Below are 15,344 nucleotides of genomic sequence, written 5' to 3'. Positions count from 1 at the left end.
ATAGAGGTATCCTCTCGCCAGATCCCTTTTAAAAACCAGGTTTTTTTCCCAGCTTTTATTGTCATTACTTTGTCTCAGATACAGAACAACAAAATAAACTAAAAGTGCACAATACTCAAAATATTTTGTCCTGTCAACACACACCCCTATGGCTGTGTTTTAGGTTAACAGTGTCATGGTTTCAGAAAGCTGTATGACCCACATGCATGAAAAGATTGGAAATAACAGGTAAAATGTATAGCTTATATTTGTTCTTCTGCTTGGTTTAAACTTTAAATCTCCTTCTGCCTGAAATGTCAGTCACTGGGGTGAGGAAGCTTAGCAGAAACAAAATCCTCTTTTGCAAATGTTGGGGTAAAAAAGCTGCATTTTATTTTGCATGCGGTATCACCTCATCTGTGTTTTGGTTTTTATGTGATTTTACACCAGCAAAGCTTTTCTCTTCATTAAACATTATAAATCTAACCTTTCTCAAGCAGACATCAGTTGAACAACATGAATCTTTGTTCCTTTCCTGCTTGACAGGTAAACAGTGGGAACCTATTATCAAAGTAAAATGTTGACTGTGTACTAACTTCATTTAAAAAATACAATGAAAACGTGCATAATGAAGTGCAAAATTATGAATAAAGGCCATTAAAATTAAGGGCACTGTTTTACATCATGCGACTATCACACTGTGGGACCAGTCTTTATTAAATGTTAACATCATTAAGGCAATAAAAAGTCTATCTTTGAGAGGAGCATAACATATTGTTTATGTGTAAAACATTGTAGATCTTTGAGTTGCATTTATATTTTTGCTGAGTGTATAATCGGGAGTAGAGAAGGGAAGCGTGTGGTTACTGAAGCCAATGGCTTTATATTCAGCTGTTGTAAAGTTGTTTGTCATACCGTGAGAATGACTATGGAGCCGCTAGACTGCTTGGAGGCAGAAAAAGATGCAATATGGTTACTGACCAGAGCCAGTAGGGGGAGAGGAGATATTTCTTAATCATCTCATAAACGGTTGGAATAACGTTACATGGACCAGGAAGAGGATTTATTAGGTAGAAAGTTGACTTAGTACTGCTTTAACTAATCTGTCTCAACACACTATGTAACATGACTCCAGGAGTCAAGTAGAGTTATGGTTTTATTAAACATGCATCAATTTACATTCCATCTAAATATTGTGCGTGGCACTGTATTTTCTGTCATGTCATATTGTCCAAGCACAGCGCCATTGGTCTCCATGGTCTAAAAAAGCACTATTCAAGTAATGACAATCTATCCAAATGCAATAACTCTTGTCATATTACACTATGCAACCACTCAGACTGAATTAAGATTTATTCACCTTTGCATACTCAATGCTCCAAGCAGCTCTACCTGATAACAGTCCACCCACTTCCTGATTAATAAGTATACATTCACAAGGTGGCACACGGAGAATGTACTAAAAAACAAAAAGTCTTGGTTTTGGCAGGATCCAAGAAGGTTTTTTTTTTTTTTTTACTTCTTTCAGCTGGTGTGAGAGGTCATTGATTATGTTATGGTCTCCAAGCGCTGCAAGTCCTGGCCCGTAATATTATCAGCGACCCCTCACACCCCCACCATGGATTGTTCCCCCTGCTGCCCTCCTGGAAGAGGCTTTGAAGCATCCGATGCAGGTCCAGCAGATTCCGAAATTGCTTCTTCCCCACTGCCATCAGACAGCGGAACTGTTGAAAAAACTCTTAATCATGTCACAGACTTTACATCAAACTGACAAAACCAAACCAAAACATTGCACAATTGCACCATATATAGTTTAATGCTATGAATTTTCACATCAATCATTTTTTTGCACCATGTTTTTTTTTTCTCCCACACTGTTTAGATTTGATCATTGCTGCACGTGCTGCACTGTATGTTATGAGAGCTGTACAAAATGAAAATTCATTTTTTATACACTCTATGAATACAAAATGACAATAAAGTTGTCTAAGTCTAAGTCTGTTTCACGTAGGTTCAGTGGCAGGGCACTATTTACCTTATAGCCCCATTTACACCACCCTCTGACAACCGATCCGTGTCGGGCTCGGTTTCTTACGACCATATACTGTACACCCCATTCTAGCACAGTTCCTCACCCCCTAGTGACGATCTCCGGTACTACCGCTTTCTAGAGGTAAACATGCAAATCAACAAGGCGGCTTCCGTAACATTCAAAGTTTATGGAGAGTCCGGCGAAGAAGGTAGCCTTTGGTGAATTTACTTGACAGAGTCTGCTGTTGGGAAGTGGATACGACAAACAATAGTCAAATCAGGGCTTACAGAGACCGGAAACAATGACAGGAGTTGTTGTTAATCACACTGCTAAGTAGAATCATCACTGGAAATCGTGTGGCAAGATAGGAAAGTTAGTATTTTTATGAATGTCTCAAATTTCATGGTTCAAAGGCTGACTGTAAGGGATGACACACTCGGCTAATGTGTTCTTTGTTATCTAAGAACTGTGCCAGAACTGAACCACACCGAGTCCTACTGTCCTACTGAGGTGTGAGTTGCCACCCCCTCTCTGTGTTGAGGACAGTAAAGACCACAACACACAGGATTTCTCTCTCTTTCCCATGAAGCTGCCAGGGGGTCCACATTGGGAGAAGCCATCATGGAGATCCAGGCCCAAAAAAGCCCAGATCTCCAGAATGATCAAGTCACTATGGTGACTTTTCAGAACCAAACTGCTGCAACACATTCCTCTTGAGTTTCAGAACTTACAGAGCCAGATTGGAGGAGAAAGTCCCCAAAGGATCCCTTGGTGTGAGCCACATGGACAAGAAAACCCCTTTCTTGCTGTGAGCCTTCCAAATAGACATGGACAAAAGGCTTGCAGGTCTGGCACAATTAGGGAAAGAACAAACAATATGTCTTTTGATGATTTACTCTTTTCCCGTGTTCACTGATGGGTAAAGACAAAGCGAACATGATGGACTACATGCTATGCTATGCTATTGTGGTATGTTTTGAGTTGTTGAAGCTTTATTTCACTAAGGGTTTAAACACTGATATAACATTAGTGTTCATATGTTCCTCAAATGCTCATTACATTTCCATTACCAAGTATGACCAACAGTAATTTAGTGGAATCCTGATGTCTATTTGCTGCTAGATATTTTAAAGAGGGTAAAGAATCATTTACCGAAAGGTTACTGGTTCCTGATTCAGCAAATCATTTAAAAAACCATTATTTGGCCAAATAATGTTTTATTCACCTCATGGATTTGCCTTGTGAATTGGTCTGAAAACATTCCAATTTCTCTAGATTAGTGAAAAGCTAATTTGAACATATTCCAAATTCTTGCAGATAAACTTTGTTTTTCAAACACAAAATCCATCTTAAAGTGTAATATAGTTTTACAACATGTTTCCCCTTACTCTTTGTACAAAGTAGTTTAGTTGAGTTTCACTAGTTTTAGTTAAGAGTTTTAAACTGAAAAATGTTTTACTTGGAGCTGAATTATTTTTGTTAATAAAGTTATGGTGAATTTATTCAATGGTTAAATGTTTGACCATGATTTGAGCTCAAATTACTCTTTAATTTATTGTTCCAACACACAGCTTGTAGGGCGTGTGTTCATAAACAATATATAACAGCCCAAATAATATCTGAATAAATAGGATATTTACCACCCCTTCCGGGGAGGGCAATAACCATCTTATAGTATCAGAAAATATGAATTCGCAGCTGGCTGGGAATTGAATATACCAGTTATTCACAACATTAATATGGCATCCAAACTGGATTGGAATTGAATATTAAAATCACATCACTACATTTATTAAATAATTGTAACAAATTCCTTATAATCTCTTGAGTTTTCTGTGCATCTTAATCAGCCATACAAGCTTTAGCATGACAGGCTAAGTCATCCATAAGTACAAAAATGTTAATACACCAAGGCTGTGAAGTCCATACCAACAGTAACTTGCCCTGTCTTAATGCTCAAGTACACTGAATTTAACACAGTTCATCTAACAATGCATACTTAAGACAAAGCACACCATTTCATGCTCCATTTTACCTCTGATTTCCAAGAGTGAAAAGTCTCTTGGCAAAAGTTTATGTGCTTGTTTGAGTGGACATGAAGACTGGAGACTGTATGTGTGAAGGAGAAAAAAATCTAACAGTAGCAGTCAAGCAACCAAGTTTGAATTTTTTTTGGTGGATTTTGACCCAGTCAGGTATACTGAGCTACTCACCTCCCCCAACTTCATACCTGTGCTTCCTATAGCTAATAAAAAATGGAGACTGGGTCAGGACATCACCGGCCAGCTTATTAACAGGTTATTTATAACTACAAATAAGCATAAATAAAAATCTAAAGCCCCTGTCACACCTTGATGATTTAGACCAGCTTATGCATGACGTACGAACAATCTAGCAAAAACGCTGGTGTACGTTGGATAAGTTAAGGGTACTTTTTGTATAAGTTATGAGCACGCTGAAGTACGCTTAAAAACGCTGAAGCACACGTCGGCATACGGCAAGTAGGTCAAGTAAAGTCGAGTCATACGCTAACATAAGTTACAGGTACTTTATCTGATTATTTACATACATTAGGTGTAAGTTACTCATAAGTTGTGGTGCCTTGCTTATCCAAAACCTATAAGTAGCTTGTACATAACCTATGCGTAACTTATTAAGAACTTATCTCCAACTTATATCAACGTAGTTGATGTGTTCCAGACGAACGCAGAACGTGTTTCTAACTTACAGCAACTGTATAATGGTGTATTGGTAGCACTTTGGTATGAAAGGGGGTTCACAGGATGAAACCATCAGTTCTCCTCCAGACTGCAGTATCCCCATCATAGGGTGAGCCTGAAGTTGAGTGTGATGGATCCTCCCTGCTCTCACGTCCATGGCCGCGACCAATAAACTTCCTGACAGACAGGACACTGAATCTGCTGCGACAGCAAAACCTTCTTTCTTTCTTTTTTCTATTTATTTATTATTTTTTGGGGGCGCAGGCGGTAAAGAGCAGCAAGGTTAATACCACAACCAAAGACATCTTTTTATGTAGACCGGGCACCTCTGGGCGCATCGCCGCTCCCCTCAGGAGCAGCAACAGAACATCTGTTTAAGTTCAAGTGTAAACCAGTCTAAAAATATTATTTCCTCAATAAACTAAATTCTCAGCTGTTTGATGAGTGACATAATAAAAAACGGATAAATCTGACAATTCCCCTTTCACAATCATGCACCACTTTTTTTTTCTTTTTTTTTCTAAATCGATCTCAGATAAGGTTGACATTATTCATCTTCCAGGTGATTCATCAAAAATGGGTGTACAATTATTGAAAGGTGCAAAACTATTTAGGATCCTCCAAAATAAGGAATTTGCTACTGCCAGTTGACTTTGAGAAGACAGGTTTGATTTATTTTACATATCCTAAAGGCTTCCAAAATTTGCAACAGCACTGCACACAGATTGGATGTATTTTGTGATTGATATGTGGAGAAGATGCAGGCAGAGGAGAAGAGAAAGGATCTTCTCTGTTCATGTGAAATGCAAAAAATAAAAAGAACCTAGTTTCTATAAGATTAATTAGTGACAAAGGCCCAATGCATTAACCTCAGGAATCTTGATCATTCCAGCTGTCAGTAAGTTGTTTCAATTTCTAAAAACATTGTTACCCAGTAACGTTCATCTAATCATTAGTGTGAATATGTTTGCAGTTTATTGAATATTTGCCCATGCAAAAAAAGCAATAAGCGAATATAAAAACACTTTGTGATATATCTGGACACTACGGAAGAGGATTAGGGCCACTAAAAAAAAAGAAATAAGTTAACAGATTTTTTTTTATTTTTTTCAGTATAGTATGGGAAAAAAGTCAGAATTCTGACTTTAATCTCAGAATTCTGACTTTAATCTCAGAATTCTGACTTTTTTTCTCAGAATTCTGTCTTTAATCTCAGAATTCTGACTTTAAACTCAGAATTCTGACTTTTTTCTCAGAATTCTGACTTTTCTTCTCAGAATTCTGACTTTTTTATTGTCAGAATTCAGTCAGAATTCTGAGATTAAAGTCAGAATTCTGAGAAAAAAGTCAGAATTCTGAGAAAAAAGTCAGAGTTCTGACTTTTTTCCCTTGTTTAACTGAAATAAAATTTAAAAATCAGTTAACTTTTTTTTTTTTTTTTCAGTGGCCCTAATCCTATTCCGTAGGACACAATCATAAAAATCAAAAGAAATTATCTGAAGACGAGGAATGAATTTCCTGCTGGTACTTGCAGCTTTCTCCCTGGAGCTAAAATTACCTTAGTGCTCTCAGACTCCTGGAATCTAAAAGGCGATCCCCTGCAGTGGGTCAGGACACATATCATTCCATTTACACATCAGTTTCTCCCTTAGCTTCCGCCTTGCAGGTGCTGTCGATAGCAGGAGGATATCCGCTACAGTACACAGTACAAAGTGGGTGAAGCAGCAGACAGAGCGAGGGCAGATTATCCAGGAGCTCTTGGTCTGCCTTTGAAGTCGCCTCCCAACTTCCCCCCTCTTGATTTTCACTCCTTAAATCCTCACATCTGAGTGAATGGCTGACCTCTCTCTGCAAAGCTTGACTTGTCTCCACAGAGACTTGATGTGTTACCAGGCAGATTATATTAATATTTAAACACAGTTTTTCTAGCATGCTTTGGTGTAAATTCATTTCTTTAGTGGTGCAAAACCTGCGAGTTCTCTCGGGACAAGAGACTGGAGAGGAGATGTTTTTCCCTCTTCCTCAGCCATTGTCACACCCAGCTGACAGAGAACAGAGAAACCCACTCAGTATGTATTTGCTCATTTATATTCTTAACCCTCAGCAAACTTAAAACAGACTCAGAACTACACCTCATGGTTATGTTATACTTTCCACCGAAATTAATATTTCCTGCTGGTCTATATTAATGCTCTGCTGTAGGTGAAGACAGTGAGAGAAGTGTCTGGGTAATGAAACACCTCTCAAATCTGTTACACAGTGAAAAGCTTAGCTGCATTGGGAGAGGAAGAGAGGGAGAAAAAAACAGGATGAAATAAGAAGAAGTGAGAGAAAAAAAAACACGTGAAGCTGCCAAATCTGCATGGTAACAATCTTAAGTTTAGCAACAACCAACCGCGCCTGCTGACCTTTTCAATCTCTGCTGTCAAAGTGAACATTAGCAGTTTGTGGAAAGACACACAAACAGACTACACTGGATGTCAGACTGTAAGTACTATCTTCTCTCCATTTTCAAAAATGGACTTAAATGCACATTATTGAAGCCTACCATATACCAACAAAGAAGAGTACCATACATTTTTAAATACTGTAGCTCAATAATGCAGGCAGTAAGACTATGAGTTAATAAGATAGTATGACAAAAGGTGTGACAATGATTGGTAAGAATTGAAGAAATTTAATTTAGGAACTTTTTCAGTATAGAAACGCCCACTTGCCTCTACGTCCACTGCAAGAAACTCTTCAGATAAATAGCAAAACTTGTGATAGCTGCTTGAAATTCTAGTCTTCTACAGTGAACCTTTCCCTGAGGAATAGAAGATTGGTATAGTATACTTGATACTTTGGAGCCTCTACTGACTAAATTGATTGTGTATTTCTAACTTAAAAAAGAATTTCAACAGATTTAGTTTAATTAATTAGCAGTTGAAAATGATAATATTTTGGTATTCCTGCATCCTAAAATATTTAAAAGCTACAAAGTGTGTAATTTGTAGCACTGTTACCTTGGGGCAAGAATGTCCCAGGTTTGATCCCAGGGTTGTGGTTTTTATGCGTGGAGTTTACATTACACTCTCCATACTTGTTATTGATTTATTTTGCTGACCTAGTCCAAAGAGTCCAAAAGGGATGGGTTGTGGGTGTAACCACAGGCAGACTAGGATATTTCAGGCTGGCCTATCAACAGCTCTGATCTGCTCAGTGATTGTCTACGGGCATGACCAAGGCTCACTTTGAATCACACCTGATATTTTAAAATGAAAAATGCATGTCTTACTTGCAGCTTTCGTTGCTTTGCCTCATAAAATCTCCCCCAGACTGAGAAATAGTGACGATGAAAAGACAGCGTCATGAGGGTACAGTAAGTCCCTCTCCTTGCTTACTTTCTCTCAGGGCAATTTAGTGAGAGAGAGAGAGAGAGAGAGAGAGAGAGAGAGAGAGAGAAATAGAGACCAAAGGAGGAAGGGGAAGGAAGAGAATAAAAGAAACAAGGGGCAATTTAGAAAAATTTGTTTTTAGGAAAGAAGATAAGGCATAAACATTGTGAATAGTGAAATTCTAGCATAGCTTACCCAACACAACTAGCGCAATGAGGATGTTAATTTCACTTTGAGGAACCTAAGTGAACCAAAGCTGACATGAAAAAACTAATATTTTAATTTTTCAAAAGCAGAAATTGCAAATATTACAAAATACTGTATTTTTAGAATAGCCTGAAAATATTTGCTATTCCCAAATTCACAATAATTCAAAGTTAGACTCCACTGACAAATAGATATATAGTTTATTTCATCTATTGAGATTAAGTCTCAAATCAATGCATGTAATTTTTTATTTGGATTAATTGGAAATTATTGGCACATTTTGGATATTTTATCAAAGCAGTAGTGCTGCAAGAGCTCCTCCTGTCATGGAGGTAGAAGACAACAGCAGTTATGAGTCAGAGCAAGAAGTTTTGGGTGCGGTTAAGAGTACAACACTGAGAGGGTTTTTCATACCTAAAAAAATGGGGGGAATTTCAAAATCGTCCGGGATTTTGGTCGACTACAGTGCAGTACAAATTCGAAACACACCGGGCAATCGAACCGAGCCGTAAGCTCTGGGGCTGGTCTGGGAACCCCGGCGGATGGGGGCAGGGAGACAGCAGAGGTAACAGAGGTTGGGTGCAGCTATTTGTTTTCAGAGCGTTTTGAGTCAGTGTTTTTTTTCCTCTTTCCCGCTGCTCCCGTGTCTCGCATCTCGGTGTAACATCCTTGGATCTGTTGCTTTGAGACATCTGATTTGTGGTTGCATTTTACTGCTTAGAGAGTAGCTACGTGGTTGGAGAAGAGACACACAGCAGCACTCAGTGAATATTATCCAGCAGCTACTTCAATGTTTAAGTAAAAGTTAGGAGACTGGACAGTTAAAATAATTAGAGGTGCCACCGAAAAATCTGTTCGTTAGACATATGGAGTTTTTTCAGCTAAAAATGGCAACAGTTTGTTAGTTTTATCAAGTTGGTATTATAATGCAAGAAGCTTGAGAAAACATAGTTTGTTCTTCTTTACTAGTTAAAAAAAATCTTGGCTTCTAACAGGACCTTGACTCCCAGTTACAGGTTAAAATGAACATTTTCTTATTGTACAGACAGAATCCGACTGCAGAGCTTCTACATATCTTGAAATTTTGTTTCTGACATCATTATATTAGTAAATAGGTTCATACATATTTTTAAACAGAGCATAGAGAGAAGTAGGGAGAGCTGCAGATTTAAAGGTGAAACAGATTTACTGGGATATGCAACATGCAATGTAATATATCTCTATAAGTTTACCACAAAGTTTACAAGAAAAAATAGCCTATGCTATATTTAAAATGCAAATTGAAATTGTTTTTCTAGGGATGGATGATCTATAAATTTTGGCATTGGGATCTGCTCTTTTTCATTATTTTTTTCATGCATTGAGGTTTATGGGCCCTATATTTGTAATGCACTAAAAGGCATCTCTCTAGCATCTATAAATATTAGTGTGTTCTGTTCTTGTATTCTCAAAAATAGGAAAGCATTCAATAAATATATGTTTGAGCTCATTTTTGGAAAATAAGCCTAACGTAAGTGAGGTAAGTAACTAGTAAAGCTTTGTCTTTACCCACCCGAGAGTTCCCACCAACTTTCATGACAAAGTTACACCATTGCAGTTTCAGATTGCACATATAATAACAAAAAAAAAAACAAAAAGAGTATTTAGAACCGGTAATCTGTTTATCCGTTCAATCTTTGATGTGCATGTGAGGAAGGGGGCAAGGGTTAATATAATTTTAAAAATGTCAAGGCCTGAACCCACCTCTATTGTCAACTCTAAAAAGGAGCTATAATGAGCTCCAAGATGCTAAGCTGTACTCATGCCCCTTATCTGCTAGTATCTGTTAGTTTCCATTAGTAACTGTTACATGAATCTGCTATTATTTTTAGTCCCTGCTCACTTGTGGTTACAATCTTTCTGAGTCACATTTAAAAGGTAACATCAACAGAAAACAACTGTCACTCACCAATTAGTTAGGTGGTGGTGTCAGTAGTCATGGCTTATTTTCATAACTAATGTCCTCCAACATTAAACAATTCTATGGTGGGTTAATTGTGTATATAAGCACAACTATAGCAAGCCAGAATTAACAGAAAGTGGTGTTAGCAATAGTTAGCATGAGCTTACCTTCATATAGGTTGTATTCTTCCATTTGATACTGATAGTACGGTAAGTATATACTTACTCGATACACAAGACTAAGCAGAATATAAGTGTTCATTTTAAATAATTTTCTTCTATACTTATGTTACAGATATACCACAGATCCATTTATAAATAACGTGTTATTGTCTCAACATATTGTAAACAAGATTCACTCAAACTTGTTTAAACCTGTTTTTCCTTTGTAAAAAATAAAAGAGGTGGATGGGCAAAAATTAATTTCTTTTTTTTTTTTAAGGTTTATATTTTTGGCCTTATTTTGCATGATAACTGAAGGTATGAACATGTTCCCCAGATTAGTCTCTACAAATTCAGGGTATGTTCCAAGATTAAAGGGAGTCTTGCAACCAGTTTCTTTTTAACTAATTCAGTTCTGATTTTTCACTTACTCAGGTGGATCATCACTCCCTCTTACTACTTGAGATGCTCACTTAAAGTCTCAGAATGTTAATACTTATTCATTGTGAGCTTTTAATAATGTTTTGCAAGAACACATAAACAGAGCTCACCCTACAGCAGTTACAGAGAATAGTGTGCATTTCGATGAGACCCATTTTAGGGGGATGTATTTTCTACAACTGCATCTGATTTTCTGTAGCATTAGGTATGGTGTATTTTTCACTTTAGGGATTTCTACAAGTAAGCTATAACTTTGTTTCCATCCAACTGAAATGCAAATCTTAATCAACATATAAAAGTTAAAAAAAAAAAGGAAATGCGAATTTGCAGTGTTTCCATTTGGTTTAAAGTAAATTAAGCAAGCCATGCAAAACTTAATATCGTCACGTACAAAACAAATTAGAGACAAACCATGTGGAGGTGGACAGAGACCACCTCCAACCAGTTAAAATGATTGAATTGATTGTGTAACTCATTGTTTTGGGATTTTGTGAGATCAAGTTTGTTTCAACCTGAACTAAATACACGTACAAAGAACCTAAAACAAAGTTTTTGATTTCTCTCAATATGTATATATTTATTCATGGCCTTCAGGTAATTTTTTTGTTTGAGTCAAATGTGAACTATGCTTTGCATGCAGTCAGAGCACATGATCAATAGTGCAGTGGCTAGCACTGCTGTTTTGCAGCAAGAATGTTGCGGGTTCGAATCCTGGCCTCGGATCAAAGTGCATGGAGTTTGCATGTTCTCCCTGAGCATGCATGGGTTTTCTCCGGGTACTCTGGCTTCCTCCCACAGTCCAAAAACATTATTGTTAGGTTAATTGGCTTGTCTAAATTCTCCGTGAGTGTGAATGGTTGTGTTGCCTTGCGATGGACTGGCAACCTGTCCAGGGTGTATAGAATTTGTAAGATTGGAAATTACTTTTGAAGTAAAGTCAAATTATATGTGAAAAATCTGAAAATCTGGTTATATTTAAATTAACTGGTTTCTACACAAACATTAATTCTTGTTATTTTAGTTAAAAGTAAGTATATTAGGCTGGTCCAATGTCAATATATTAGTTATATGTTCAGAAAATAATTTGGAACAGGGCAAAGATTTGAAGTTGTGTCAAGTATTGTTTACATCAAAATAATATAATCAGGTCATAACAAGCGATTAAATTCAGATTCTGTGAAGTCAAATATTTTAGATGTGATATCTGGACATCATTTTTTATTTTTTTTTTGTTTGAGCAAGGTTATACTTTTTCCAGTCAAACCCTGTGCAATCTAACAACTAACTCCTCGTTGCAACACTCCCACACTCATTCTTATGATCGTTAAGAAAAGAGGTGGACTTCAGAGGACACATCTCTGCAGGATCTGACATATTTGCATTGTTTTTCCGATCTTTCCTCTTGGATGTGGCTTCTCAGCCATGAGAACCAATCCCTAAACAGCTCTCTGGACACTGTTCTTGAGCCACTCTAACACCGGACATCATTTAGAAGGGGGTTTTTAGTCCAGAAATAGTTGTTGGAAATTGCGCTTTGCTTGCGATCTTATTTTGTCCCACTTTAGTCCAATAATAGACGTTGAAAAGACGTTACAAACCCTGTTTTCAATGTATTTTGAAAATTTTGGCTTTTCACCTTTTAAATTTCAGCAACATATTGACATTGTTTGGACATAAATTATATCGTCCTTTCATTGTCTTTTAAAGCAATTTTTGCTTGGTAGGACAGCACAGATTCTATTACTTTTCCCATCAATAGATTTCCCCACCTAAGTAATAAACTCCTAGAGCTCCTCCAAAGTTTCCAATATCTCTGCAGTTAGAGGACTATAAATCTGATATCTGCAACAACAGTGCCGCTGCTGAAGCTCCTTCATAAATCAAATTTGCGCGTAGAACAGTAGTGAGAAGTTCAGGATCCAATCTTTGCCTGCTTTCTGGGTCAACTGTCACAGTTGCATGGCCACAGAGCTTTTTCTGAGTGAAGTATGGTGACAGTCGGAGAAGGGTTGACCTCTTTGAATCTATAGCTGAACTATTCTGGCCTTCTTTCTCAAAGGCTCTGAAGGACACAGTCTACCTGGATTGGGCCCTTCGGAAGACACAGCCAATGACACCGGCCACATTTTAGTTTGTGATTTTCCAAATAACACTCTAAACACAATAAAGTGTTCAATGTTTGCATTTGTTTTTCGCACCCATGAATTTGGATGCTTCAGTCATTAGAATTTGTTGTGCTTATTGATGAATGTAAAAATGCAAAAAAAAAAAAATGGCTTTCACACAAATCACTTTGCACCTTCTATGAAGATTTGCCCTGCGTGTACAAACATGTTTGCTTCCGTTTTAAGACATGCAAACCTTCTGAAGATCAGGCCCTATATGACGCATCGTCGGCATCTGTGATTTTTTTCGGCCTACTACTTCATGGCTGAGCTGCTGTTTTCACCAAACCCTTCAGCTTTGTTATAGTTCCACTAACAGCTGACAATTGAATATTTAGTACTGAACAAGTGTCCCAACTGCAGGCATCCTATCATGGTACCGCATTAGAATTTGTTAAGCTCTGGAAAGTGACATCTTCTTCCAAAAATGTGTATAGAAGTGGTCTGCATTCCTGCATTTTTTTTCAACTTGAGACCATGGAAGTGATTGAAATACCTAAAGAAAATCAAGCAGCCTTTTTGATAAGTATATTTCTGAAGTTTTCTCACAACTGGTATAAGTGAGTTTTTGGCTTGGCTTATTAAAAGATTGTCCAAAGTTGCATCCAAACATGTTACAAACTCCACTTTGAAATCTTACTGTCAGCGTTGCGAGTCCTGATGATTAAAAGGAAAGGAAATCTCTTATTTGCCTGGTCTCTGCTTCAGGTAGCAGACTCTTGGAAATATTGGTCCCATGCAAATTTAATCAAAGCAGACAGAAATTCTGAGGCAAGCGATGTGCATTTTCAGCTCATGCTCCTGCAGTATCCTGCTTTGGAACGTCTTGCAGGAGAAGGCTGCTTGGGGAAAAGACTTCAAGAGGATAAATAAGCTGGTGGGATAAAACTAAAAGGAAAAACAAAAAACAGAAAATATTAAAATGGCTGCTAAAACATTCCTAAATTATATTAACCTATGTAAAACAGACAGAAAAACATTAAGACTTCCAGCTTGCCTTATGTTATGTGATTAAATGTTGTGCTGACTGATGGTATTTAATCAAATAAATGTCAGACTGTCACATGTTGTAACATGCCCGATTGGCTGTTGTTAGGACAAGAAGTTGATTCCAGCTCAAATTATAGTTAAACAATTAACTCTACACACATATGTAATAATCAACAACAACTTCTATTCATAATACAAGAATGTACTAACATTAACCATTCAACTCTAAGTGAAACATTTCAGTTGAAAAAATTTTTATTTAACCAGTGAAATTCAAATAAACAAAGGTACTAAGGCCACAGAGGAAAAGAGATAAAAATTGTTGACAACCATAATCAATCAAATAAAACAATGACATAACAGTTTGCCATTGATTTTATTTTTGAGAAAAATTGTTAATATTGAAGTTTGCAGTTTAGTGAAATTAGCTTTTAAATCAATAAAGAGCAATTGAAATGTATTCAGATCAATTCACAATGTAAATCCAAGGGGATTTATATAAGACACCATTTGATTAAACATTTAATTAAATTATTTGCCTAACCAGAAATCAAATATTTAAATAATTGATTCTCTTTCTTTGATTGTTCCATTTTAGCTTATTTAGATAAATTTGGTTAATTGAAACAATGGGTCAAAAGAGTCAAAAGCTAACAGACCCAAGAGGACACGTTTTGAAGGATTTTTTTTTTCTTTGCTATATGTCAGCAATCAAATGTATGATTACATCATCATCATGTTAAATCCCTTTTGAAATATATTTTTTAAATTCGTAAACAACACTTGAACAACAGCTCAAAACATGTTAGCATTAAGTGAGCTACTATGCGATTGCTATTAGGTTCTGTGTCTTACTCAGTAGTAAAACATATGAAATTATCAGATATTATCAAAAAAAAATTTTTTTTTTTTATACTTGATGTTGATCTGTTAGAAAGTCTAATTGTCTCTAAAGTTCAGAAAAGTTTAGTCTTGAACTGTACCTGGGTAGTCTATATGGGGGCTACTGGAGTCCTTCCACATACATCATGGTTAATCAGTCTTATACCACCAAGTTACACCTGAAACTTTAGAAGGAAATGTTGCAGTGGTCGTTTTTATCCCAAAATGGTTCTGGGATTAACTAGCAGGCCCACTTAGCCTTTGAGCACTGTAAGACTGTGAATCATCAGCCTACACAGATATCCATTCAAGTGATCCTCCTAAATATGGGATGACCACCTCCATTCATTGGTAAAGAGAATGTGGGTGGGTTTTAGCATTGCCTTTATACTGGTAAGGGAAGGGGTGATTTTGTTCTTGGAATGTTTTGCAGCGGCTGTTATACAGC

This window comes from Cyprinodon tularosa, unplaced genomic scaffold (genome assembly GCF_016077235.1).
Source record: "Cyprinodon tularosa strain WSP-4 unplaced genomic scaffold, ASM1607723v1 ctg209, whole genome shotgun sequence".
NCBI lineage: Eukaryota > Metazoa > Chordata > Actinopteri > Cyprinodontiformes > Cyprinodontidae > Cyprinodon > Cyprinodon tularosa.
Note: the sequence above shows the minus strand (reverse complement) of the source record.